This window comes from Dendrobates tinctorius, unplaced genomic scaffold (genome assembly GCF_039654945.1).
Source record: "Dendrobates tinctorius isolate UK_male_01 unplaced genomic scaffold, ASM3965494v1 ptg000180l, whole genome shotgun sequence".
NCBI classification, from domain to species: Eukaryota; Metazoa; Chordata; class Amphibia; order Anura; family Dendrobatidae; genus Dendrobates; species Dendrobates tinctorius.
Window position 1 is genome coordinate 2,112,221 of NW_027361847.1, and position 27,288 is coordinate 2,139,508.

The 27,288-nt window shown below is 51.8% G+C and overlaps 1 pseudogene; it reads left to right on the forward strand.

Moving 5' to 3' along the window:
- The first annotated feature begins 5,488 nt into the window (after window positions 1-5,488).
- The window catches only part of LOC141054891 (uncharacterized), a 63,847-nt pseudogene continuing 42,047 nt past the window's right edge, over window positions 5,489-27,288 (forward strand).

Below are 27,288 nucleotides of genomic sequence, written 5' to 3' on the forward strand. Positions count from 1 at the left end.
CAGGAACATCATGAGACTGAGGAGAGGTGGAGAAAACAGGAGCGTCCCTGAGAACACACTGACAACCCCAACTCACCACAGACACAGATTTCCAATCCAAAACTGGATTATGAGTTTGCAACCAGGGAAAACCCAGAACAATAGTATCATGCAAATTATGCAGCACCAAAAATTTACAATGTTCTTGGTGGTCTGGGGCAACTCGCATTATCACCTGGGTCCAAAACTGAGGTTTATTCTCCGCCAAAGGAGTAGCATCAATACCCCTCAAAGGAATAGGCGTCCGCAGAGGTGTCATGGAAAAACCACAACGTTTAGCAAAGTCCAAATCCATCAGATTCAACGCTACTCCTGAATCCACGAAAGCCTTAGTGGAAAACTTGGATAAGGAGCAGATCAGAGTAATTGCCAAAAGGAACTTAGGTTGTACACTGCCCACAGCAAATGTGTGTGCAAAACTTTTCTCTCGTTTAGGGCAGACAGAAATAGTATGAAAGGCGTCTCCACAGAAAAAACACAGCTTATTACGCCTTCTAAACTCCTGACGTTGCGCCCTTGACAAAACCCATCACATTGCATAGGTTCAGATATTTGTTCAGAAGGTGGCAGTGCCTCCCGTGTAGTCTTACGTTCACGTAAACGCCGATCAACTTGAATGGCTAATGACATAGAATTATCCAGTCCAGAGGGAACAGGAAATCCCACCATTACATCCTTTACGGTCTCTGGTAAACCCTTCCGAAAGAGGGCTGCCAATGCACTATCATTCCATGTAGTAAGGACCGCCCACTTTCGGAATTTTTGACAGTATAACTCTGCAGGATCCTGACCCTGGCTTAATGCCAACAGGGTCTTTTCAGCTTGATCAACAGCATTAGGTTCATCATACAACAACCCCAAGGCTTGAAACAATGCATCCACATTAGTCAGAACATGATCTTCAGGTGTAAAAGAAAACGCCCAATCCTGGGGATCGCCGCGCAGCAAGGAAATGACAATTTTAACCTGCTGCACAGAGCTCCCCGATGAGTTAGGCTTCAAGGCAAGAAATAATTTACAATTAATCTTAAAATTCAGAAATTTAGACCGATCCCCAGAAAACACATCAGGAGTAAGAATCTTAGGTTCAGCAGCATGTGACTGAATGAGGTAGGTGGAAATTTCCTGCACTTCAGCAGCAAGTTGCTCCACACAATCAGACAATTGCTAAATCTCCATTAGGAAAAAAAAAATCCTCCTACGGCCCCAGAAAAAAAAGAGGAAAAAATAAATAAGTAAAAAAAAAAATTCTGACACTTTTTTCTTTTCTTTCTTTAACAACTTTTTCCTGCTTTTGAGTACCCTAGAATCTGCGGTATGGCTGGTGATTCTGTTATGAATGGGTCACGGAGGAGAGAAAAACAAAACAAGCTAAGTCCCAGAAAACAAGAGAGGTTGGTAACTATGCAGATTGCAGATCCCTGATCCTAACCACACAACTAGCAGCAGTCGTGGAGCGTACCTACGATGGTCCTAGACGCTTTGTCACAGCCAGAGGACTAAATAAGCCTGAAGCATGAAAAGGGGAAAACTAACTGCCCCAAAGGAAAGACAGCCCCCACACATGTATTGACGGTGAAACAAGATGAAAGCACAAACACAGGCAGGAAAATAGGCTGAGCAAACGATGGGGCCCAAGCTAACTAGAAAGGACAGGAAAGGAAAGACACTGTCTGCAATCTGCAAAAAACCCTACAAGAATAAAGTCCAACACTTCTGATAGCAAAATTAACCCTGAAGTCACTAGACTTCTCCCACTATATCAGCACTCTGAAATATTCTGAGACAGAGCAAAAAGAGGCCAAACTAATAAGGGACAAAAAGCAAATTAGCAAATACAGATAAATAAGAGTGGAAATGTAGCGCAGCCCCAGCCGGGGCTGGCTAACCACACAAAAAACTGAATAGACCAACAAAATCAAGTGTGAACATTAGCAGAAAAAAACAGCTTTAGATGAGTGGAACAGAGCTGAAAACAAAGACCTGATAAGCCAGAAGGAATCACCAGCACCAGACTAGGGCGTCGGCTGTCTTAAATCCAGTCTGAGATTCCTGAGGTCCAATCGTCATCCTCATTATCAGGTGGCAGATCACTACTGATTAAATCAGCCTCACTACCTCCAGTTACCACCAGATGGAGCCTGGTAGGAGAACTAACAACTGGTGGACCGGAAAATGAACTCACAACAGCACCCCCCACACAGCCTCATCAGTGACATCACCCCCCCACAGCCTCATCAGTGACAGCACCCCCCACACAGCCTAATCAGTGACAACACCCTCCCCCCACAGCCTCATCAGTGACAGCACCCTCCCCCCACAGCCTCATCAGTGACAGCACCCCCCACACAGCCTCATCAGTGACAGCACCCTCCCCCCACAGCCTCATCAGTGACAGCACCCTCCCCCCACAGCCCCATCAGTGACTGCACCCCCCCACAGCCTCATCAGTGACAGCACCCCCCACACAGCCTCATCAGTGACAATACCCTCCCCCCCACAGCCTCATCAGTGACAACACCCTCCCCCCACAGCCTCATCAGTGACAGCACCCCCCCACAGCCTCATCAGTGACAGCACCCTCCCCCCACAGCCTCATCAGTGATAGCACCCCCCACACAGCCTCATCAGTGACAGCACCCTCCCCCCACAGCCTCATCAGTGACAGCACCCTCCCCCCACAGCCTCATCAGTGACAGTCCCCCCACACAGCCTCATCAGTGACAGCACCCCCCCACAGCCTCATTAGTGACAGCACGCCTCCACAAAGCCTCATCAGTGACAACACCCTAACACCCACAGTCTCATCAGTGACAGCACGCCTCCACATAGCCTCATCAGTGACAACACCCTCCCCCCCACAGCCTCATCAGTGACTGCACCCCCCACAGCCTCATCAGTGACAGCACCCTCCCCCCACAGCCTCATCAGTGACAGCACCCCCCACACAGCCTCATCAGTGACAGCACCCTCCCCCCACAGCCTCATCAGTGACAGCACCCTCCCCCCACAACCTCATCAGTGACAGCACCCTCCCCCCACAGCCTCATCAGTGACAGCACCCCCCCACAGCCTCATCAGTGACAGCACCCCCCACACAGCCTCATCAGTGACAGCACCCCCCACACAGCCTCATCAGTGACAACACCCTCCCCCCACAGCCTCATCAGTGACAGCACCCTCCCCCCACAGCCTCATCAGTGACAGCACCCCCCCACAAAGCCTCATTAGTGACAGCACCCACACAGCCTCATCAGTGACAGCACCCCCCACACAGCCTCATCAGTGACAGCACCCTCCCCCACAGCCTCATCAAAGACAGCACCCCCCACACAGCCTCATCAGTGACAGCACCCTCCGCCCACAACCTCATCAGTGACAGCATCCTCCCCCCACAGCCTCATCAGTGACAGCATCCTCCCCCCACAGCCTCATCAGTGACAGCACCCTCCCCCACAGCCTCATCAGTGACAGCACCCTCCCCCCACAGCCTCATCAGTGACAGCACCCTCCCTCCACAGCCTCATCAGTGACAGCACCCTCCCCCACAGCCTCATCAGTGACAGCACCCTCACCCCACAGCCTCATCAGTGACGCACCCCCCACACAGCCTCATCAGTGACAGCACCCTCCCACAGCCTCATCAGTGACAGCACCCCCCACACAGCCTCATCAGTGACAGCACCCCCCACACAGCCTCATCAGTGACAGCACCCACCCCCCACAGCCTCATCAGTGACTGCACCCCCCACAACCTCATCAGTGACTGCACCCCCCACACAGCCTCATCAGTGACAGCACCCTCCCCCCACACAGCCTCATCAGTGACAGCACCCTCCGCCCACAACCTCATCAGTGACAGCATCCTCCCCCCACAGCCTCATCAGTGACAGCACCCTCCCCCACAGCCTCATCAGTGACAGCACCCTCCCCCCACAGCCTCATCAGTGACAGCACCCTCCCTCCACAGCCTCATCAGTGACAGCACCCTCCCTCCACAGCCTCATCAGTGACAGCACCCTCCCCCACAGCCTCATCAGTGACAGCACCCTCACCCCACAGCCTCATCAGTGACGCACCCCCCACACAGCCTCATCAGTGACAGCACCCTCCCACAGCCTCATCAGTGACAGCACCCCCCACACAGCCTCATCAGTGACAGCACCCCCCACACAGCCTCATCAGTGACAGCACCCACCCCCCACAGCCTCATCAGTGACTGCACCCCCCACAACCTCATCAGTGACTGCACCCCCCACAGCCTCATCAGTGACAGCACCCCCCACACAGCCTCATCAGTGACAGCACCCTCCCCCCACACAGCCTCATCAGTGACAGCACCCTCCCCCCACACAGCCTCATCAGTGACAGCACCCTCCCCCCACAGCCTCATCAGTGACAGCACCGTCCCCCCACAGCCTCATCAGTGACAGCACCCTCCCCCCACAGCCTCATCAGTGACAGCACCCTCCCCCCACAGCCTCATCAGTGACAGCACCCTCCCCCCACAGCCTCATCAGTGACAGAACCCTCCCCCCACAGCCTCATCAGTGACAGCACCCTCCCCCCACAGCCTCATCAGTGACAGCACCCTCCCCCCCACAGCCTCATCAGTGACAGCACCCTCCCCCCCACAGCCTCATCAGTGACAGCACCCTCCTCCCTCAGCCTCATCAGTGACAGCACCCTCCTCCCTCAGCCTCATCAGTGACAACACCCTCCCCCCACAGCCTCATCAGAGACAGCACCCTCCCCCCACAGCCTCATCAGTGACAGCACCCTCTCCCCCACAGCCTCATCAGTGACAGCACCCTCCCTCCACAGCCTCATCAGTGACAGCACCCTCCCCCCACAGCCTCATCAGTGACAGCACCCTCCCCCCACAGCCTCATCAGTGACAGCACCCTCCCCCCACAGCCTCATCAGTGACAGCACCCTCTCCCCCACAGCCTCATCAGTGACAGCACCCTCCCCCCACAGCCTCATCAGTGACAGCACCCTCCCCCACAGTCTCATCAGTGACAGCACCCTCCCTCCACAGCCTCATCAGTGACAGCACCCTCCCCCCACAGCCTCATCAGAGACAGCACCCTCCCCCCACAGCCTCATCAGTGACAGCACCCTCTCCCCCACAGCCTCATCAGTGACAGCACCCTCCCCCCACAGCCTCATCAGTGACAGCACCCTCCCCCACAGTCTCATCAGTGACAGCACCCTCCCCCCACAGCCTCATCAGTGACAGCACCCTCCCCCACAGCCTCATCAGTGACAGCACCCTCCCTCCACAGCCTCATCAGTGACAGCACCCTCCCCCACAGCCTCATCAGTGACAGCACCCTCCCCCACAGCCTCATCAGTGACAGCATCCTCCCCCACAGCCTCATCAGTGACAGCACCCTCCCTCCACAGCCTCATCAGTGACAGCACCCTCCCCCACAGCCTCATCAGTGACAGCACCCCCCACACAGCTATGACGTCACCACAGGTCGTTCAGTACTTCTCTCCTGAGACCGGCCATGATCACATGACGATGACGTCACCAAAGGTCGAAGACGTCACCACAGGTCCTTCACACCTCTCTCCTGAGCCCCGCCCCTTGATCACATGACGGTGACGTCACCACAGGTCCTCCCGCGCTCAGTGCAGCCGCTCCGTCCCGGGTGTGCGCAGCTCGTGTTCTCTGGGGTCAGCCAGCAGCAGATTTCCGGTTCCCGCCATTCCGGTGAGATGACAGGAGGGTTTGTGGTGAATCTGTGAGAGGAGAGTGTGGGGGGAGATCAGAGCTGTTCCTGTGGAGGCTCCTGCTCCATGTGACTGCGGCTCCTCAGTGTTGGGGACGGGCAGCGTTGTATGGGGGATGTGCAGCGTCTCCTCCTCCCCTCACGGCCCCCGCTGGAGGTGGAGTTACCACGGTGACCGTCCCCCGCTGGAGGTGGAGTTACCACGGTGACCGTCCCCCCGCTGGAGGTGGAGTTACCACGGTGACCATCCCCCGCTGGAGGTGGAGTTACCACGGTGACCGTCCCCCGCTGGAGGTGTTACCACGGTGACCGTCCCCCGCTGGAGGTGTAGTTACCACGGTGACCGCCCCCCGCTGGCGGTGTAGTTACCACGGTGACCGTCCCCCCGCTGGAGGTGTAGTTACCACGGTGACCGGCCCCCCTGCTGGAGGTGTAGTTACCACGGTGACCGTCCCCCCGCTGGAGGTGTAGTTACCACGGTGACCGTCCCCCGCTGGCAGTGTAGTTACCACGGTGACCGTCCCCCGCTGGCAGTGTAGTTACCACGGTGACCGTCCTCCGCCTACGAGGCTGATGATGAGCGGTCAGATCGGCGGAGGAGGCCGCGGTGGAGTTTTGTGGCTTTTCCTCCAGATTCTTCCTGATAAATGTTGATATTTGGGCAGAATTTAGTGATTGTCGTTCTCTCGTCCCCTGTGATTTCCATCTTCTCCTCCATCATGAAGACGCCGGCAGGACGAGATCCCTCCAGCTGATCCAGTGCTCATCCCTCCTCCTCCTGAATGACCCCCGAGGATGGACGAGGACAGGGATGAGACCACCAGGAGATTATTCCACTGCGCCCTGGAGATCATCTCCCTGCTGAGCGGAGAGGTAACTCCTCTACATTTCTATCAGCTTTATTGTGTGATGTGACGAGTCCGACACCGGGAAGAGGAAATCCAGAATAGGAGAGAAGGATTCTTTACTGTAAGAGCAGGGATTCTGTGGAGCTCTCTGCCCAGAGGAGTTGTCATGGGGATTCCCTGTAAGAGCTGTAGAGGGGCCGGGATGTCTGTCCGGAGTGTAATAATATTCCCGGTTATGGCCCCAGATTACTGGAGACGGTTATTGATCCCGGGATTTCTACTGATTGTCAGATCTGGAGTCGGGAAGGAATTCTTCTCCCTAAGTGTCTCTCTCCATACACAGGACTACACAATAGTGAGGAAGACACCGGGGGACTGTGTGACTCCCATCATCCATCTCCAGGAGTCAGGAGGGCGGAGCCCGGGCCCCATCACAGAGCCTCCCCCGCACTCCCCGATACATGAGAGGAACAAGAAGATCCTGGAGCTCATCAACAAGATGATCGAGCTGCTGAGCGGAGAGGTGACTGCTGGGACATTATACAGGACGGCACTGGTGGATTCTGGGTGATGAGCGGAGAGGTGACTGCTGGGACATTATACAGGACGGCACTGGAGGATTCTGGGTGATGAGCGGAGAGGAGACTGCTGGGACATTATACAGGACGGCACTGGGGGATTCTGGGTGATGAGCGGAGAGGTGACTGCTGGGACATTATACAGGATGGCACTGGGGGATTCTGGGTGATGAGCGGAGAGGTGACTGCTGGGACATTATACAGGACGGCACTGGAGGATTCTGGGTGATGAGCGGAGAGGTGACTGCTGGGACATTATACAGGACGGCACTGGAGGATTCTGGGTGATGAGCGGAGAGGTGACTGCTGGGACATTATACAGGACTGGAGGATTCTGGGTGATGAGCGGAGAGGTGACTGCTGGGACATTATACAGGAGGGGACTGGAGGATTCTGGGTGATGAGCGGAGAGGTGACTGCTGGGACATTATAAAGGACGGCTCTGGAGGATTCTGGGTGATGAGCGGAGAGGTGACTTCTGGGACATTATACAGGACTGCACTGGAGGATTCTGGGTGATGAGCGGAGAGGTGACTGCTGGGACATTATACAGGATGGCACTGGAGGATTCTGTGTGATGAGCGGAGAGGAGACTGCTGGGACATTATACAGGACGGCACTGGAGGATTCTGGGTGATGAGCGGAGAGGTGACTGCTGGGATATTATACAGGACGGCACTGGAGGATTCTGGGTGATGAGCGGAGAGGTGACTGCTGGGACATTATACAGGACGGCACTGGAGGATTCTGGGTGATGAGCGGAGAGGTGACTGCTGGGATATTATACAGGACGGCACTGGCGGATTCTGGGTGATGAGCGGAGAGGTGACTGCTGGGATATTATACAGGACGGCACTGGAGGATTCTGGGTGATGAGCGGAGAGGTGACTGCTGGGACATTATACAGGACGGCACTGGAGGATTCTGGGTGATGAGCGGAGAGGTGACTCCTGGGACATTATACAGGCGGCACTGGAGGATTCTGGGTGATGAGCGGAGAGGTGACTGCTGGGACATTATACAGGACGGCACTGGAGGATTCTGGGTGATGAGCGGAGAGGTGACTGCTGGGACATTATACAGGACGGCACTGGAGGATTCTGGGTGATGATCGGAGACGTGACTGCTGGGACATTATACAGGACGGCACTGGAGGATTCTGGGTGATGAGCGGAGAGGTGACTGCTGGGACATTATACAGGACGGCACTGGAGGATTCTGGGTGATGAGCGGAGAGGTGACTGCTGGGACATTATACAGGACGGCACTGGAGGATTCTGGGTGATGAGCGGAGAGGTGACTGCTGGGACATTATACAGGATGGCAATGGAGGATTCTGGGTGATGTGCGGAGAGGTGACTGCTGGGACATTATACAGGACGGCACTGGAGGATTCTGTGTGATGAGCGGAGAGGAGACTGCTGGGACATTATACAGGACGGCACTGGAGGATTCTGGGTGATGAGCGGAGAGGTGACTGCTGGGATATTATACAGGACGGCACTGGAGGATTCTGGGTGATGAGCGGAGAGGTGACTGCTGGGACATTATACAGGACGGCACTGGAGGATTCTGGGTGATGAGCGGAGAGGTGACTGCTGGGACATTATACAGGACGGCACTGGCGGATTCTGGGTGATGAGTGGAGAGGTGACTGCTGGGATATTATACAGGACGGCACTGGCGGATTCTGGGTGATGAGCGGAGAGGTGACTGCTGGGATATTATACAGGACGGCACTGGAGGATTCTGGGTGATGAGCGGAGAGGTGACTGCTGGGACATTATACAGGATGGCACTGGAGGATTCTGGGTGATGAGCGGAGAGGTGACTCCTGGGACATTATACAGGACGGCACTGGAGGATTCTGGGTGATGAGCGGAGAGGTGACTGCTGGGACATTATACAGGACGGCACTGGAGGATTCTGGGTGATGAGCGGAGAGGTGACTGCTGGGACATTATACAGGACGGCACTGGAGGATTCTGGGTGATGAGCGGAGAGGTGACTGCTGGGACATTATACAGGACGGCACTGGAGGATTCTGGGTGATGAGCGGAGAGGTGACTGCTGGGACATTATACAGGATGGCACTGGCGGATTCTGGGTGATGAGCGGAGAGGTGACTGCTGGGACATTATACAGGACGGCACTGGCGGATTCTGGGTGATGAGCGGAGAGGTGACTGCTGGGATATTATACAGGACGGCACTGGAGGATTCTGGGTGATGAGCGGAGAGGTGACTGCTGGGATATTATACAGGACGGCACTGGAGGATTCTGGGTGATGAGCGGAGAGGTGACTGCTGGGACATTATACAGGACGGCACTGGAGGATTCTGGGTGATGAGCGGAGAGGTGACTGCTGGGACATTATACAGGACGGCACTGGAGGATTCAGGGTGATGAGCGGAGAGGTGACTGCTGGGACATTATACAGGATGGCACTGGCGGATTCTGGGTGATGAGCGGAGAGGTGACTGCTGGGATATTATACAGGACGGCACTGGCGGATTCTGGGTGATGAGCGGAGAAGTGACTGCTGGAATATTATACAGGACGGCACTGGAGGATTCTGGGTGATTAGCGGAGAGGTGACTGCTGGGACATTATACAGGACGGCACTGGAGGATTCTGGGTGATGAGCGGAGAGGTGACTCCTGGGACATTATACAGGACGGCACTGGAGGATTCTGGGTGATGAGCGGAGAGGTGACTGCTGGGACATTATACAGGACGGCACTGGAGGATTCTGGGTGATGAGCGGAGAGGTGACTACTGGGACATTATACAGGACGGCACTGGAGGATTCTGGGTGATGATCGGAGACGTGACTGCTGGGACATTATACAGGAGGGCACTGGAGGATTCTGGGTGATGAGCGCAGAGGTGACTGCTCGGACATTATACAGGACGGCTCTGGAGGATTCTGGGTCATGAGCGCAGAGGTGACTTCTGGGACATTATACAGGACAGCATTGGAGGATTCTGGGTGATGAGCGGAGAGGTGACTGCTGGGACATTATACAGCACTGGAGGATTCTGGGTGATGATGGTGTCGTTGTTGTCAGGTTCCTATAAGGTGTCAGGACGTCGCTGTCTATCTCTCCATGGAGGAGTGGGAGTATCTAGAAGGACACCAGGATCGGTACCAGGCCGTGATGATGGAGGAGCGCCGGCCTCTTACACCACGAGGTGAGCAGCGAGGCTCCTTGTTGGCTCCGGTGGATGTGATGACGTCTCTCCGGCGTCCTCCTATAATAGATGAGTTTTCTCCAGACTTGCTCTGGTTTTCTCTACATTTTCTCCGTCTGACAACAGCTTTCATTTCCCTGATTATTTTCTTCTGATCTGTGAGTCGCGGTTTCTCCGCTGTCGTCTCGTCTTCATCAGTCTTGAGTCTTCGTTCTCTTCTTTCAGAATCTTTCTCCTTCCTTAGAGCATCGGTCACATTTTGTCTGCAGATGTCTCATCCTTCTGTCCGTTCTCTTCTGTGCGTTCTTTCTGTCCTTATGTCTGTTGTGGATTGTTATTCAGCAGAGTTGGGGTTAATGTACGGGTGATTTTTCCCCCTATTCCGCTGTTGCTCGTCCGTCCCTGAGAATCGGTGCAGGCTCAATGTATCAGTCGTGGTCGGCGTCCAGCTCCTCCCTCTTGGCTGACACTTGTGTCACCTTCCTTGGACTCCTCCTTCATTTTCTCTCTTCTTCTTTGTGACAAATTACTTTCTCCGTTCTGTGCACAAAGTCCTGGATAAATATCGGCACCGGACCGTCCCTCAGACCTCGGGACACGAGTCGCTGTCCTGACATAAAGATGGAACGTGCTGGAGCCGATCACCCGTCAGAGTCTGACATGGAGGCTTTCCAGCCGTTCTCCGGCCCCGCGTCTATTCACCACTTGCTCTCCAGGTGTAGAAGCACAGAACTCTCCGTACTGGAGGAGAAAGTCAGATCACCGTGCAGGGGACTAGGGCACCCAACCACATAAAGGGAACCTGTCATGTAAAATAACATTAACCTTCAGACATGGGGTTAATCTGCAGGTTAATAATGGTTTGATCTTGCCCGGCTCCTGCACTGAGAGCCCCTCTGCCAGGACGAAATTAACTTTATTCCCCCGGCAGCGATCGGCTTCCAGCCATAGAGGTGCGGCCGGTGCGGCTTCAGCGACCCCCTCAGTATACAGTGAGCAGCGCCTGAATCTGCTCCTCGGCACTGACTGACAGCCCTAATGCTGAGCCGGCTGACAGTCAGTGCCGGGGTGCGATAATAGCTGCCGCTCTCTATACACTGGGTGGTGACTGTAGATGCATCAGACAAACCTCTATGACTGGAAGGTGAACACTGCAGGTGGAAGGTTAATTTCCTCCTGGCAACGGGGCTCTCAGTGCTGACACCGGGCAGGTTTAAAATACTATTAACTTGCAGATTAACACCGTATCTACAGGCTATTAGCATTATTATATGACAGGTTCCCTTTTAAATGTCACTGTCAGGCTGTCAGCAGCAGTGAAGTGGTTAAACGTCAGCAATCTGAGCACACTCCACAGACGCGCACCTGGCATCCTCCATGTTTGAACACTAGATATCAGGAAGGGGTTAAAGAGACGTCAGAATGCACGTGACGGGGTGTTCTAGACTCAAGGGTTCAATGACCACAAAATGTCAGGGGGTCCGCTCTTCCTCTTCATGGGGTCTGATCAGAACAATGTAAGTGGGATGGTGACGCAGGTGTTGGCCCTGCAGGGACATCGGGCCGCACAATGTTGGTAATAATCAGTGTAAGGCTACTTTCACACATCAGGTTTTCGGCGTCAGGCGCGATCCGGCGTCGTGCCGGAGCGCCGGATCCGGCAAATATTTCGTAAAACCGGATGTGACGGATCCGTTTTTCTGCCGGATCCGTCTTGTTCTTCACAGACAAAACCGGATCCGTCTCATCCGGTTCATCCGGTTTTTGTTCCGTTTTTCGACGGATTACGCCGGGTCCGGTTTTTAAAATCGCCCCTTGTGGCCTTCCGAACGGGATTGGCTACTGGAAAACTATATATAGCATGTTCCTACAGCCCTTCTTTGACAGGTTGTAGAGGAGAAAGTGCAGGTTGGAGAGAAGAGCAAGTTACTGGCGAAGATGGATGTTGTGATTGGAAATATTTTGAAGAATTTGGCGGATTTTACAGCGGAGGCGAATCGTTTGAGGGTGATTGTTCTGGAGAAGGAGAGAGCGAGACAGCAGCGCATCAGGCATCGTAGACGACGTTTGTGGATCCACCCCATCACAGCCAAGAGAATGACGCGTGGGGTCTATTCTACACTCTGCATGGACCTTAGACGAAACCCGGATAAATTTTTTGGATATGTTCGGATGAAAATGGAGAATTTTGATTACTTGGTGGAGCGCATTGCACACCTCATAAGAAAAGCGGACACCTATTGCCGCTTCTCTGTTTCACCCGCAGAGCGTCTGATGGTGACTTTAAGGTAAGCCACATTTATTGGATGTGCTCGCATCAGAGCACACTTTCACTGCAATCTTGTTGGTGGTAGTTTGTATCTCCAAGTGTTATAGCTGAGTTTTGGTATGTAATGCTGTGATTTAAAACTAATTTATTGTTTTTTAATTCCCCACAGATTTCTTGCAACTGGAGAATCCCTTTCGTCACTGCATTTCCAGTACAGACTCGGGATTTCCACCATATCTGGAATAGTGAAGTACACATGCCGTGCACTGTGGGACTCCTTAGCTGAAGAGTTTTTACCAGAGCCCACAACAGAGAGGTGGATTGAAATTTCAGAAAAGTTTCAACAGATATGTCAGTTTCCCAACTGCTTGGGCGCTGTGGACGGGAAACATATCCGCATTGTAAAGCCAGCCGGATCGGGATCGGAATATTTCAATTACAAGAAATATTTTTCAATTGTCCTCATGGCCATCGCTGACGCGGAATACAAATTTATTGCTGTTGATATTGGGGCCTATGGCCGCTCCAATGACTCTCAAGTTTTCAAACTGTCTGCCATGGGGCATAAACTGTATGGAAACACCTTCCAGTTCCCACCCCCTAGACCGCTGCCGCAAACATCTGGTCCACCTATGCCATTTGTCTGTGTAGGGGATGAAGCCTTCCAGCTGTCAGAACACCTTTTGAAACCGTACTCTAGCAGAGGATTGTCAAGAACAAAACGCATTTTTAATTACCGCCTCACAAGAGCAAGAAGAATGGTTGAATGTACCTTTGGTATTCTGACAGCCAAATGGCGGGTCCTATTGACTGCGATCAACCTCAAGACAGAAACTGTGGACGAGGTGATCAAAGCTTGCGTGGTACTCCACAATTTTGTTATCTGCAAGGAACCCATTTCCATTGAGGACACCTCTGAAGAAACCACCTTGCAAGATTACCATGACATTACCACTAGAAGTTCTGTGACGGTTTCAGTAATGAGGGACAATTTTGCACTATACTTTATGTCACCTCAAGGCAGAGTACACTGGCAGGATGACAGAGTGTGAAAGATTTGTGCCCTAACCAAACTTGTGTACCTTCTGGACCAACAGTATATACCTTTGCCAACCAAAGTTGGCTATCTTGTCATGGTCTTACTATTTTTAGCTTTAGGCCACAGGTGTGTACCTGGTTGTGTTTTATGCAAAGTATTTCACCTTTTAACAAAAGTTGTGTACATTGTTAGGAAATCACCAACAATAAACACAACTTTTTAGGTGAAATACTTTGCTTCAAACACAACCAGGAACACAACTGTGGCAAAAAGCTAAAATTTACCCACAGTTATTGTAATGATGTATAGTAGGTTTCTATGAAGACAGTGGCTAGATGATAGAGTCACAGACACAGGTATACGTGAAAGTAGTTTGTATTAAACAAGCAGCACAGAACAGCACAGGTGCTGGCGGAGCCAGACAATGACAGCAGTGGTAACAGCAGCAGAACTCAGTCCAGTAGATAGCAAGTTGCACACCAGCACTATGTAGATGTAAGCAGACACAGTCTTAAGAATGCAGGCAAGGACAGTCACTTAGCCCTCTCCCTTGCGGGAGGGGAATCTTCGAGCACAGTGCAGTGGCAGAGAAAGTCACTAGGTAATTTATACTGAATGTGTAAAGGTAGCAGGGATAAGTCTCTCCGGTGAAACGCACACAGCAGTCAAGATCTTCAGCGCATACTGTGAGTGCTGTAGGAGCGGTGAGCGGTGGAGGCAGGGCTGGAAGGAGCCTTCAGGCAGACACCGTCAGAAGGTCCAGGCGGCGGCGGTTAGGCAGCAGGTAATCCAGGTGGATTCAGAAGGAAGGAAGGAGGTAGCACAGCGTGCAACTCCCAGCTAGCAGATCAGGTACAGGACGAGATATACAAGCAAGGTAGTCACGTCCAGGAAAGCTATTTAAACCCGGCGGGCGGGACCAACAGGCGGTGATGTCACAGGAACCAGTATGGCCGAATGAAGCCAGGCTTAAGGGCAACAGTAAGGGCAAAGTCCGGAACACAGCAGAATAGGAACGATGCTTACATTATTCCCCCCTTAAAGAATGTCCTCCGGACAATCTTCGACCAGGCTTGTCCGGGTACCTTAGATGAAACTGCTCCAGCAGCCGCGGAGCACAGATATTCTCCACCGGTTCCCAGGAATTCTCCTCGACAGAGTATCCTTGCCACTTGACCAGGTATTGCAGCTTCCTTCTGAAGATCCGTGAATCCAGAATCTTCTCCACGACATATTGTTCATGTCCATCAACGAGCACTGGAGCTGGAGGAGAGGAAGTACGCCCTGGGAAGGAATTTGGTACAACTGGCTTTAGTAGGGAAACATGGAACACCGGGTGAACCTTCCAGGCAGGGGGCAATTTCAGACGCACCGCTACCGAATTCACTAGAGCCACGATCTTGTATGGCCCTACAAACTTCTGTCCAACTTGACAGTCGGTGCCCTCACCCTCAGATTCTTGGTAGACAACCAGACCGTATCTCCCACCCTATACACCGGAGCCGGCCTCCTGGTACGATCTGCTGCTCTCTTATACCTCTCCTGCGCTGTCGTCAAGGTGGTCTTTAGAGCTTCCAAATTCTGCTGTAAGAAGGAAAGATGGTCAGACACAGCAGGCACTGCAGCCTCCTTGGGGAACTGCGGCAAGATGCTTGGGTGGTAACCCTGATTAGCAAAGAACGGTGACTGCTTAGTCGAGGAGTGCTGCGAGTTGTTATATGTGAACTCTGCCAGGGGAAGCAGATCTACCCAATCGTCCTGCAGATGACTTAAGTAGCAACGGAGGTACTGCTCCAGGGTCTGATTCGTACGTTCCGTCTGTCCATTGGTCTGTGGATGGTAAGCCGAAGACAGACTTACTCTAATATCCAGAGCCGCGCAGAAACACCTCCAGAACCTAGACGTGAACTGCACCCCACGATCCGAGATCACCTCATCCGGGACCCCGTGCAGACGGACCACCTCTTGAATCAACAAGTCTGCAGTCTGTCTTGCTGTGGGTAATCCAGCGCAAGGGATAAAGTGTGCTGCCTTAGTGAGGCGGTCCACGACCACTAGAATGGTGTTCTTACCCTTGGAGACCGGTAGTTCAACAATAAAGTCCATTGAGATGGATCTCCAGGGACGAGATGGTATAGGCAAGGGTTGTAACAACCCGGAAGGCGACGCACGAGGCGTCTTGAACCGAGCACATACCTCGCAGGATGACACGTATCCCTCCACGTCCTTCCGGTACGAAGGCCACCAGAAGTACCGAGCCAGGAACTCTTGGGTCTTCGTTATTCCACGATGTCCCCCAATCTTAGAATCATGGATCAGTCGGAGGACTTCAAGTCTTGTCACTTCTGGTACATACAGCCGATTCTCCTGTAACCACACTCCTCCACTGAAATTTAGGCTTACTTCGGGGGTAGGTTGCCTTAGCAACGGATCTGCTGCGTATGCTGCTTTGATCTCAGACAGAAGATCCTGATGATGGATTGCAGAGATGAAATGAGCGGGAGACACAACAGTACTAGGAGACGACTCAATCACTTCCTCAGGAGCAGCAATCCTAGATAGCGCATCTGCCTTACCATTCCGTGCCCCCGACCTGTAGGAGATGATGAAGTTGAATTGGTTTAGAAACAAGCTCCAACGTGCCTGACGTGGGTTCAAACATCTTACGGACTGCATGAATTCCAAGTTTCGGTGGTCGGTAAGAACTGTAATCGGAGTTGAGGACCCCAGCTGCAAGTGTCTCCACTCCTTGAATGCCGTCACAATCGCCAGTAACTCCTTGTTCCCTACGTCATAGTTCTTCTGCGCCGGGGATAGCTTCTGAGAAAGAAAGGCACAAGGATGAAGAACTGCCTTCTCACCTCCTCTCTGTGACAACACTGCGCCGATGGCGACATCCGATGCGTCCACCTCAAGAGTAAAGCTCAGGTCTGGGTCTGGATGTCTTAAGATGGGAGCCGACACAAATTTGTCCTTCAGCCGTGTGAACGCCTCCTGGGCTTGCGGAGTCCACCGGAACGGTACCCCCTTCTTAGTCAGTTGGGTGATGGGTGCCACAATCTCAGAGAAGTTACGGATGAAGCGCCTATAGAAGTTGGCGAATCCCACAAACCTCTGAACTTCTTTCACCGATCCTGGCGCTGGCCACTCCTGGATCGCTCTGGTCTTTTGATCGTCCATCTGGAGACCCTGTGGAGAGATGACATAACCGAGGAACTGCACTGTTGCCCTGTGGAACTCGCATTTCTCCAATTTGATGTAAAGATGGTTATGCAGCAGGCATTGCAGCACTGTCCTCACGTGGAGCCGATGTTCCTCGAGATCACTGGAAAAGATTAAAATGTCATCGAGATACACAACCATAAATACATCAAGCACATCTCGGAAAATGTCATTAACAAAATGCTGAAAGGTTGCAGGAGCATTTCTTAGTCCGAACGGCATGACCCGTGACTCGAAGTGTCCATAACGACAGCGGAAGGCCGTCTTCCACTCATCTCCAGACCGAATTCTCACGAGATTGTAGGCTCCCCGAAGATCCAGTTTGGTGAATATCTTAGCCTGCTTCACCCTCTCCAGTAGTTCATAGATTAAGGGTAGCGGGTGCCGATTCATGACCGTTACCTTGTTTAAATCACGGTAGTCCATGCAAGGACGCAGACCCCCGTCCTTTTTCTTCACGAAGAAGATTGGTGCACCTGCAGGAGAAGTAGACGGTCGGATGAAGCCCTTGGCGAGATTCTCGTCGATGAAGTCCTTCAAGGCCTTTAATTCAGGACCAGACAAAGGGTAAATACGCCCGAATGGGATCTCCGCCCCAGATACCAGTTCTATCGGGCAATCATAAGGCCGGTGGGGAGGTAACATATCTGCCCTCTTCTTGTCACATACCTCTGCCAGATCCTGATACTCCGGTGGTAATTGTCCCTCAGTCGTAGCTACTACCTTGGGGATAGCAGCGACCTTAGGAATAGCGGGGTTGCTGTTAGAACTTGGAGGGAACTGCACTTCCCTGGTCTCCCAGTTGATGCGAGGATTCTGAACCTGGAGCCAAGGTAACCCCAGGATAATAGGGAAGTGAGAAGATATTAGTAAAAAGGACAAATGTTCCACATGTTCCTCTCCAATGCATACCTTCACCGACTCAGTCTCCATGGTTACCGGTCCAGATGTAAGTGGCGACCCGTCTACTGTCTCCATCAAGACTGACGACTCCCTCTTCACTGCCCTGATTCCATGCTTCCTTGCAAACGCGATATCCATGAAGTTCCCACTGGCCCCGGAGTCCAACATGGCGGCGCTCTCGACACACCGACCCTGGAAGCAGACCCTCAAGGATAGGTAATAGTGGGAATTCTTCTTAGTAGCGAAGTAGGAGGAAACGACGGATGTCATCGAGATCACCACTGCGTTCAATGGAAGAGATGCCAGCGAATTCATATCGGCAAAGTCCAGGTCTCTCTGATTGTCTCTGCCCCCCGAATTGTTCAGATCTAGGACGCAGGACTCCCCCGCCTCGGAGTTACAATCAATGATAGCTGCAGCCGTCTTACGTCTCCTGACTGGACACTCGGAGATGAAGTGACCGGTCCCCCCGCAGTAGAAGCACAGGTTTTCCTTAAAGCGATGCTCCTTGCGGGCATCAGGAGGATTTCTACGTACGGCATCCACCTGCATCGGTTCGGGCTCGGGATTCCTCCTGCTGGTGACATCTCTGGAGGGAGAAGAGAACGGAACAGTGTTATTAAACCGTAGATCAGACCAGCGCTCCTGTCTGCGCTCGGAGAGTCGATTGTCAATGCGGATGCAGTGATTGATGAAGTCCCCAAGAAGCACGGGCGAGTCCCCGCGTGCCAGTTCATCCTTAACTGCCGTAGACAATCCCCTGCGGAAGATGGCCTGCTTGGCTGCCCCGTTCCAGGTGGTGTCTAAAGCCCATCTACGGAAGTCCAATGCATACTCCAGCACCGAACGCTTCCCCTGCCGAAGGGTCAGCAGCGTCGTCTCAGCAGTATTAGCTCGGTTCGGGTCATCAAACATCTGCGTCATTGCGGCAATGAAATTGTCCATAGAGTTAAGCAGGGGGTCGTCGGTCTCAATCAAAGGGTTGGCCCATGCGAGCGCCTTACCAGACAGCAGCATGACTATAGTCAGAACTTTGGAGCGTTCAGTAGTGAACTGTGGGGCATGAGCAGCAAAGAAGATCCGGCACTGGTTCAAAAATCCTCGGAATTTATCCCTCTCACCAGCGAACCGGAAGGGTGGAAGCTTCGGGAAGGTCGGTGTAGTATCCCGGGCAGCACCTGCTACCTGCGCGGCTGGGGCCTGTTCCAGAGCAGCAATCCGATCGAGCTGCATAGGAATCGCTTGCTCCAACGCCAGAACACGATCACCCTGAAGAGGAGCTGCTTGTTCCAGCGCCGTAATCCGATTTGCCAGTCGTTGCAACTGTGCCTCTGCTGCCCCGGCGTTGTGTTCGATACGTTGCTCCAGCGTGTCCAGCTGGGTCCTAATGCCTGCCACATCCTGCCGTATCAAAGCAAGCTGCTTGCTTACACGTTTCTCCAGGGACTCTACACCTGCGGTCTCCATATTGGTGGCTTGTATATCCTGTAATGATGTATAGTAGGTTTCTATGAAGACAGTGGCTAGATGATAGAGTCACAAACACAGGTATACGTGAAAGTAGTTTGTATTAAACAAGCAGCACAGAACAGCACAGGTGCTGGCGGAGCCAGACAATGACAGCAGTGGTAACAGCAGCAGAACTCAGTCCAGTAGATAGCAAGTTGCACACCAGCACTATGTAGATGTAAGCAGACACAGTCTTAAGAATGCAGGCAAGGACAGTCACTTAGCCCTCTCCCTTGCGGGAGGGGAATCTTCGAGCACAGTGCAGTGGCAGAGAAAGTCACTAGGTAATTGATACTGAATGTGTAAAGGTAGCAGGGATAAGTCTCTCCGGTGAACCGCACACAGCAGTCAAGATCTTCAGCGCATACCGTGAGTGCTGTAGGAGCGGTGAGCGGTGGAGGCAGGGCTGGAAGGAGCCTTCAGGCAGACACCGTCAGAAGGTCCAGGCGGCGGCGGTTAGGCAGCAGGTAATCCAGGTGGATTCAGAAGGAAGGAAGGAGGTAGCACAGCGTGCAACTCCCAGCTAGCAGATCAGGTACAGGACGAGATATACAAGCAAGGTAGTCACGTCCAGGAAAGCTATTTAAACCCGGCGGGCGGGACCAACAGGCGGTGATGTCACAGGAACCAGTATGGCCGAATGAAGCCAGGCTTAAGGGCAACAGTAAGGGCAAAGTCCGGAACACAGCAGAATAGGAACGATGCTTACAGTTATATACCTGGTTTTGAATACCATTTGACCTTTGAAATTATTTTACCTTTTTTTTGTAAACATATTTCGCCGCAGAAAGAAATGACAGACAACCATTGTAAAAGTAATTTAACTTTTATTTAAATTTTTATATTTTTTTTTTAAAATGTTTTTAAAGTTAAAAAAACTTTTTGAATAAATGTTTGAAAACAAATAAATGGCCATTTTTATTAAAAAAAAACATTACAACTCGGTGTAGTGTGGGGTGGAAATACTGCTGGAGGGGCTGCGGGACACTTCGACACTGGGAGTGTGGAGAGAGGATTGGGATCGTGGTGGCGAAGGAACAGTTAGAGGTGAAGGTGTGGAAAAAGCTACAGAATGGGTGGACATGTGGGAGGCAGAAGAGGTGGTGGGCGGTGGAGTGGAGGGTTGGGCAGGGACTGTAGGAGCAGATGATGTTGATGGCAAGTTGTATGGGGAAGGAGTTTGGTACGGGGCAGGTTGCTGGAAGTGGGGAGGTTGCTGGAAGTGGGGAGATGTCTGGTACTGGGGAGGTTGCTGGTACGGGGCAGGTTGCTGGAAGTGGGGAGGTTGCTGGTACGGGGCAGGTTGCTGGAAGTGGGGAGGTTGCTGGAAGTGGGGAGGTTGCTGGAAGTGGGGAGGTTGCTGGAAGTGGGGAGGTTGCTGGAAGTGGGGAGGTTGCTGGAAGTGGGGAGGTTGCTGGTACTGGGGAGGTTGCTGGTACTGGGGAGGTTGCTGGTACTGGGGAGGTTGCTGGTGCTGGGGAGGTGGCTGGTGCTGGGGAGGTGGATGGTATGTAATAGGAGGGGGAGGATGGAAAGTGGCTGGAGGGGGTGCAGGTGGAGGAACTACTTTGGTGGGAGGAGGAGGTTGGGAGGTAACTTGCTGGAGAGCACCGTGGCATGAATGCATTACATGCATCTGCTGGGTAGGAGAGAGCGTTTCCATGCGCTCCACAACAGACCTGAAAAAGGTGTGGTTTGGCGAAGATCTTGCTTCTGAATGCATGGTTTGCAGAAGTGTCTTCACCTCCAGAATGCTGGAGTTGATCTGCTGAAAGCCTGCGGAGATTTGCTCTGACAAGACTTTTAGACAGTTCTGGAAAGATGCATTCAGATGCAAGAACTCTGGCGCATAAGTTTTTTCCTGACCCCTCTGCCGCTGCCGCCCAGTACCCGCAGGTGTACTAGAGGTGGCAGGGGCAGAAGGGTGGGGTAAAGGGAAAGCGATCTCCTCACCAGCAGCTTCATGTAATGTAGGCGGCCACGATGCTCCTGTGCTGGTGGATGGGACAGATGGGTCGACTGTGTGGGAAGGCTGGGAAGGTGCAGATGTACCGGGGCGGTCGAAGTGTCACTCGGTGCCGGTCTCCTCAGGGATCGCCTCAGAAGGGTCTAATCGTGCAGGCTCCCGAGTGCTGCTCACCGTGCTGTGGAATAAAGAGAAAAAAACAATTAAAATACTGACATGGTATGGCCCTGGCTGAAAAAAAAAAAGTTACATCTAAACATTTTTTTGTCACATGTGGTGTGTAATATTTACCTTCTGGTGAGCATTGTCTCCCGGAGGAACGACAGGGCTCGTGCGTACTTGTACTTGCTCCTGCGTCCTCCAGATCCACTCGGGGCCCGCATCTCTTTTATTGAACTCCTTCTTGAAACGATCCCTCACAGACCGCCACCGCTTCACAATTCTGTCCCCTGAAACGAGAAAGGACAAAGTGGTTAGTATACAACATCAGTGTTTCCCAAACTCCAGTCCTCATGGTCCCCAGGGGTCATGTTTTCAGGATTTCCATAGTAAATAGAAATCCTGAACACATGATCCGTGGGGACCACGAGGACTGGAGTTCGGGAAACACTGGTTTAAATCAAGCAACCGGTACTGTATATACTTACGCTCTTTAATCTGGGCCCGAGCTTCGAGGTCCTCCCAGCGGTCCACAAGGAGCGAACAGATTTCCTCCCAGAGTCGTCGGGTAACGATAAGGTCAGCATGGCGGCGGTCAGCCATATTCCATAGCGGCTCCCTTTCTCTGACGAGATCGATGAGGTGGTCCACATCAATCCCTCCATCCTCACCGTCAGAGTCGGGAGCACGCTGTGAAGGCTGTTAAAGAAAAAGACAAAAATAACATAATTAGCCTCCACAAAAGAAATGAAATAAAAAGTGCAAAAAAACAAAGCAAAAATATTTATACTTACACGCTGGTGACCGCCGCGTTGCTGTCGCCGACGACCCTGGGAGGCACTGCGAGGACCTCTTGGCCGAGCACCAGATTGGGAAGACTAGAGAAGAAAACAAAAAATGTTATGTCTTTGGATGTAGGCATTTGTTTGCTGTGTGTGGTCTGCAGAACATTGTTTTCTATGTGTTGTGTGTAGTGTGATGTTGTGTTTCTGCGTTTGATGCAAAAATCTTACCAATTGTGAGCCCACTCCAGGTGTCTGTCCACCCCTTCCTTCTTCTTCTGGGAGCTCCTCTTCATCTTGTGATTCCTGTTTTGAAATAAAAGGCAATGAATAGACATATATTACAGAGATGATGGATTTTGGAAATAAAAACTTACCGTCAAACGCTGACGATGCGAGGGAGGGCTCCCAGAAGAAGATGTGCTGTCTTCCTGCTGGCCAGACTCCATGGCTGTGGGTGGTGCTGCTGCTGTTGCTGCTGCCACTGCTGCCATTGCTGCTGCTGCATCTCTTGGGCGGCTGTTGAATAAAGAGAAACAAAGGGCCAATGAATATCTTGATATTCCATGGCCCTAGTTTGGAGGAATGGGGGATTTGATAATTACCGTCTCTCATCTGCTGCTGGACTCCCCTCCCGTTGTTCAGCATGCTGCTCCATTTGGGGTGGTGGTGGTGCTGATGGTGCTGCTGCAGATGTCTCCTGCCTTCTCCTGCTCCTGGTTCTTGGGTGGCATGTTGGGTGTGGCTGAGGGTCCCACTGTCTTGCTTTTATATATGTCTTGTGGGCAGAGATACTGAGCATGCTCAGACCAAAAAAAACGGATCCGGCCACCGGATCCGTCTGTCGCCGGATCAGGCGCATTGCGGCGCTCATAGGCTTTCATTGTGTGAAAAAGCCGGACACGCCGGATCCGGCGTGTCCGGCTTTTTCGCCGGAGACAAAAAACGTTACAGTAGCCGTTTTTTCCAGACGCCGGATCGCGACACATTGCTGGATCCGGCGAAAACCGGATGAAACGCATGGCCATCCGGCTCGATCCGGCTCTAATGCAAGTCAATGGGGGGGAAACCGGATCCGGCATTGCATTTCGCCGGATCCGGTTTTTGTCAAAAGCGCCGGATCGCGCCTGACGGCGAAAACCTGATGTGTGAAAGAGGCCTAAGTCTCCAGTAAAGGGTTGTTCGTTCAATAGAATATGTATTATGGGGCTTTTCTGTGGAATCTGACCAGACAATCTCTCCTTGGCTCCCCGTGTACATCAGTCAGCGCCCATGACCCCGGTGCCTGCTCTCTAGTGTCCTCTTATATTACACAGTGATAGGCACTAACCGCTGTGTACCGGGGGCTCCCACAACACCGTCCTCCCGAGCGCTGTCACCGTCAGCCATACACGTGCACTTTTCTCCTTTAGATACAAAGAACTTTCCGCGCACTTTCTGCCTATTTTAGTGTTTATACCGAGGCAAGTATTGAGATTTATCTCTGTATAAAAAAGAATAAAAACGCAGTAAGGCTAGTTTCACACTAGCGTTTAAACGACGCGCGCACGGCGCCGCCATGCCACGCCCCCTGCCGGCTCCCTGCCCGCCCCTTCCTGTCAGCGCCTCCTCCGAGCGCACAGGGCTGCATGCGTTATGCGCACCCTATGTTTAGCATAGGGTGTGGAGGCCGTGCGCAACTATGAATGTAGCGTGCGCTGCGCATTTTTGGAGGCGCGCCGAACGCAGCATGTTGCATTTTGGCGCGCACAGCGCACATTCAAAAATGCGCAGCGCACGCTACATTCATAGTTGCGCACGGCCTGCCCACCCTATGCTAAAGATAGGGTGCGCATAACGCATGCAGCCCTGTGCGCTCGGAGGAGGCGCTGACAGGAAGGGGCGGGCAGGGAGCCAGCAGGGGGCGTGGCTTAGCGGCGCCGTGCGCGCGTCGTTTAAACGCTAGTGTGAAACTAGCCTAACTCGTCTTTTAATAGGAGGACGGCAGGTTCTCTCCTCTTAGTGATCCCAGAGGATCCTGTCCAGGAGGGAGGCCGTGTCCTCATGGTGACCTCATGAGCTCTCTGTCAGGAAATGTGTAAGTCCCAGACTTCTATGTCCACTTCCAGAGCTCGTGCTGCCCCTCCACCATTGCGTTTGTGCAGTGCTGGCACAGCTCACCCTCATCCCCCTCACATAGCTGCAGTTCCCCTGCCTATGTGTATTTCTATCCCACCCTTTCCCCCTCCCTCGGGAATGTGGCTTTTGACCTGGTACATCCGGTTTTCCTGTAGCACATGGCTTAGAGAGTTCCTTTGTCTATTCAAACTCAAATTTAATAACACAGATTAGTCATAGGGGCGGGACAAATATATTTCTGAAATCTGCATAATGGAAGCTACACACAGCAACATTTTGCGACTTTGTCGCCCACCAGAAGCCAAGTAAAGGGTATATGCTTCCCAGTAACACGTATATATTATTATTATTATTTATTTATATAGCGCCATTAATTCCATGGTGCTGTACATGAGAAGGAGGGTTACATACAAAGTTATAGATATCGTTAACAGTAAACGATACGAAACGATACACTTTATTGATCCCGAGGGAAATTATGGTAATTATGGTAAACAAATTTAGAATCATAGAATCATAGAATGGTAGAGTTGGAAGGGACCTCCTGGGTCATCTGGTCCAACCCCCTGCTCAAAGCAGGATTCGCTAAATCATCCCAGTCAGATGTCTGTCCAGCCTCTGTTTGAAGACTTCCATTGAAGGAGAACTCACCACTTCTCGCGGCAGCTTGTTCCACTCATTGATCACTCTGTCAAAAAGTTTTTTCTAATATCTAATCTGTCTCTCCTCCCATTCAGTTTCATCCCATTGCTTCTAGTCTTTCCTTGTGCAAATGAGAATAAAGTTGATCCTTCTACAATGTGACAGCCCTTTAGATATTTGTAGACAGCTATTAAGTCTCCTCTCAGTCTTCTCTTTTGCAAACTAAACATTCCCAAATCCTGCAACCTTTCCTCATAAGACAGGGTTTGCAGACCGGTCACCATTCTGGTCGCTCTTTTCTGAACTTGCTCCAGTTTGTTGATGTCTTTTTTAAAATGTGGTGCCCAAAACTGGACACAATATTCCAGATGAGGTCTGACCAAAGAGGAGTAGAGGGAAATAATGACTTCACGTGATCTAGACTGTATGCTTCTGTTAATACATCCTAGAATTGCATTTGCTTTTTTTGCTGCTGCATCACACTGTTGACTCACATTCAGTCTGTGATCTATTAGTATACCCAAGTTTTTTTCACATGTGCTGTTGCTGAGCCCTATTCCTCCCATTCTGTATATGCTTTTTTCATTTTTATTGCCCAGATGTAGTACTTTGCATTTTTCCCTGTTAAAAACCAGTCTGTTAGTTGCTGCCCACTTCTCCAGTTTATTTATATCTTTTTGAATCCTCTCTCTCTCTTCTCTAGTATTAGCTATCCTATGTTGTCCGCATACAGGTGGTACTGGAAGCCATGAGACTTTATGAGTTGTCCTAGGCCAAGAGTATAGATGGAAAAAAGTAGGGGCCCCAGGACAGAGCCTTGGGAGACTCCAACAGAGAGGGGGCGGGATGAGGTGGGAGTGGGATCGCTGAATGTGCGGTCAGAAAGGTATGAGGAAATCCAGGACAGGGCAAGGTCTTTAATGCCAAGGGAAGAAAGAATCCGTAGCAGTAGGCAGTGGTCAACTGTGTCAAAGGATGAGGACAGGTCGAGAAGGAGGAGGATGGAGAACTGTCTGTTAGCTTTGTGTTGTGAATTCGCTTTCTGGCCTCCCTCTGGTTACTACTTAAGGTAGTGGAGCTGGTCAAATTGACAGAGGGGTTGCGAGTTCTCTTTCTGGGCTCCCTCTGGTGTTTACTGGAGGTAATGGAGCTTGTTATGAATGAGTCATCGAGGTGGAAAAAGCAAGCTAAGCCCAGAAAATCGGAGAGGTTGGTAACTAGCGGATTGCAGACCCCTGATCCTATCCACAACAACTAGCAGTAGCCGTGGAGCGTGCCTACGGTGGTCCTAGACGCCTCGTCACGGCCGGAGAACTAAATAAGCCTAAAGAAAGAAAGGGAAAATCTAAACTGCCCCAGAGCAGACCCCAAAGCAATAGACAGCCCCCAATATGTATTGTCGGTGAAACAAGATGAAAACACAGACACAGATAGAAAGATAGGCTGAGCAAACAATGGGGCCCTCACTAACTAGAAAGGACAGGAAAGAAAAGCTGATGTCTGCAATCACGCAAAAAACCCTGCCAAAAAAAATGTCCAACACGTCTGATAGAAAAAGGCCCTGAAGTCGCTAGACTTCAAATCACTATATCAGCACTCAGGTATATTCTGATGACAGAGCAAAAGAGATCAACTGATAAGAGACAAAATGGGGATTCAGCCCAGTCCCTGCCAGGGCTGGCTGAACACAAAAACTAAGTAAACCAGACAAAAACTCATATGAACAATAGCAGAGAAAACTTAGCTTTAGGAAGGCAGGAACCAAACTGGAAACCAGGAGCCACAGTCAGAAAAAATCACCAGCAAGAAACTAGGGAGTCGGCTGCCTTAAATCCAATCAGAAACTCCTGATGTCCAATCGCAGTCCTCTTCCTCAGGTGGCCGGTCTCTGCCATTTAGATCAGCTTCATTACCTCCCTTCACCAACAGAGGGAGTCCAGATAGAGAACTCGCTACTCCTCTGTCAGCACAGCCAGCTCCATAACCCTCACCAGAAGCCAGAGGCAAACCCGAAAATGAGCTCACAACAGGAGCTGATCTGATTAATAGAGGCTTGCCAACTTATAAGGAGGACGACGATTGTAGATCCAGATTGGAATTTAAGACAGCCGACTCCCTCTATCCCTGCTGGTGATTTTCTTCCTTCCTCCTGGGGTCTTTTGTTTCCAGCTCAGTCCCTGCATGTTCAGCTAAGTATTCTTTTGCTATTCTGTTTACATTTGATCTGGTTTTGTCTATCTCAGTTTTGTGTGGGTCAGCCAGCTCCGGCTGGGGCTGT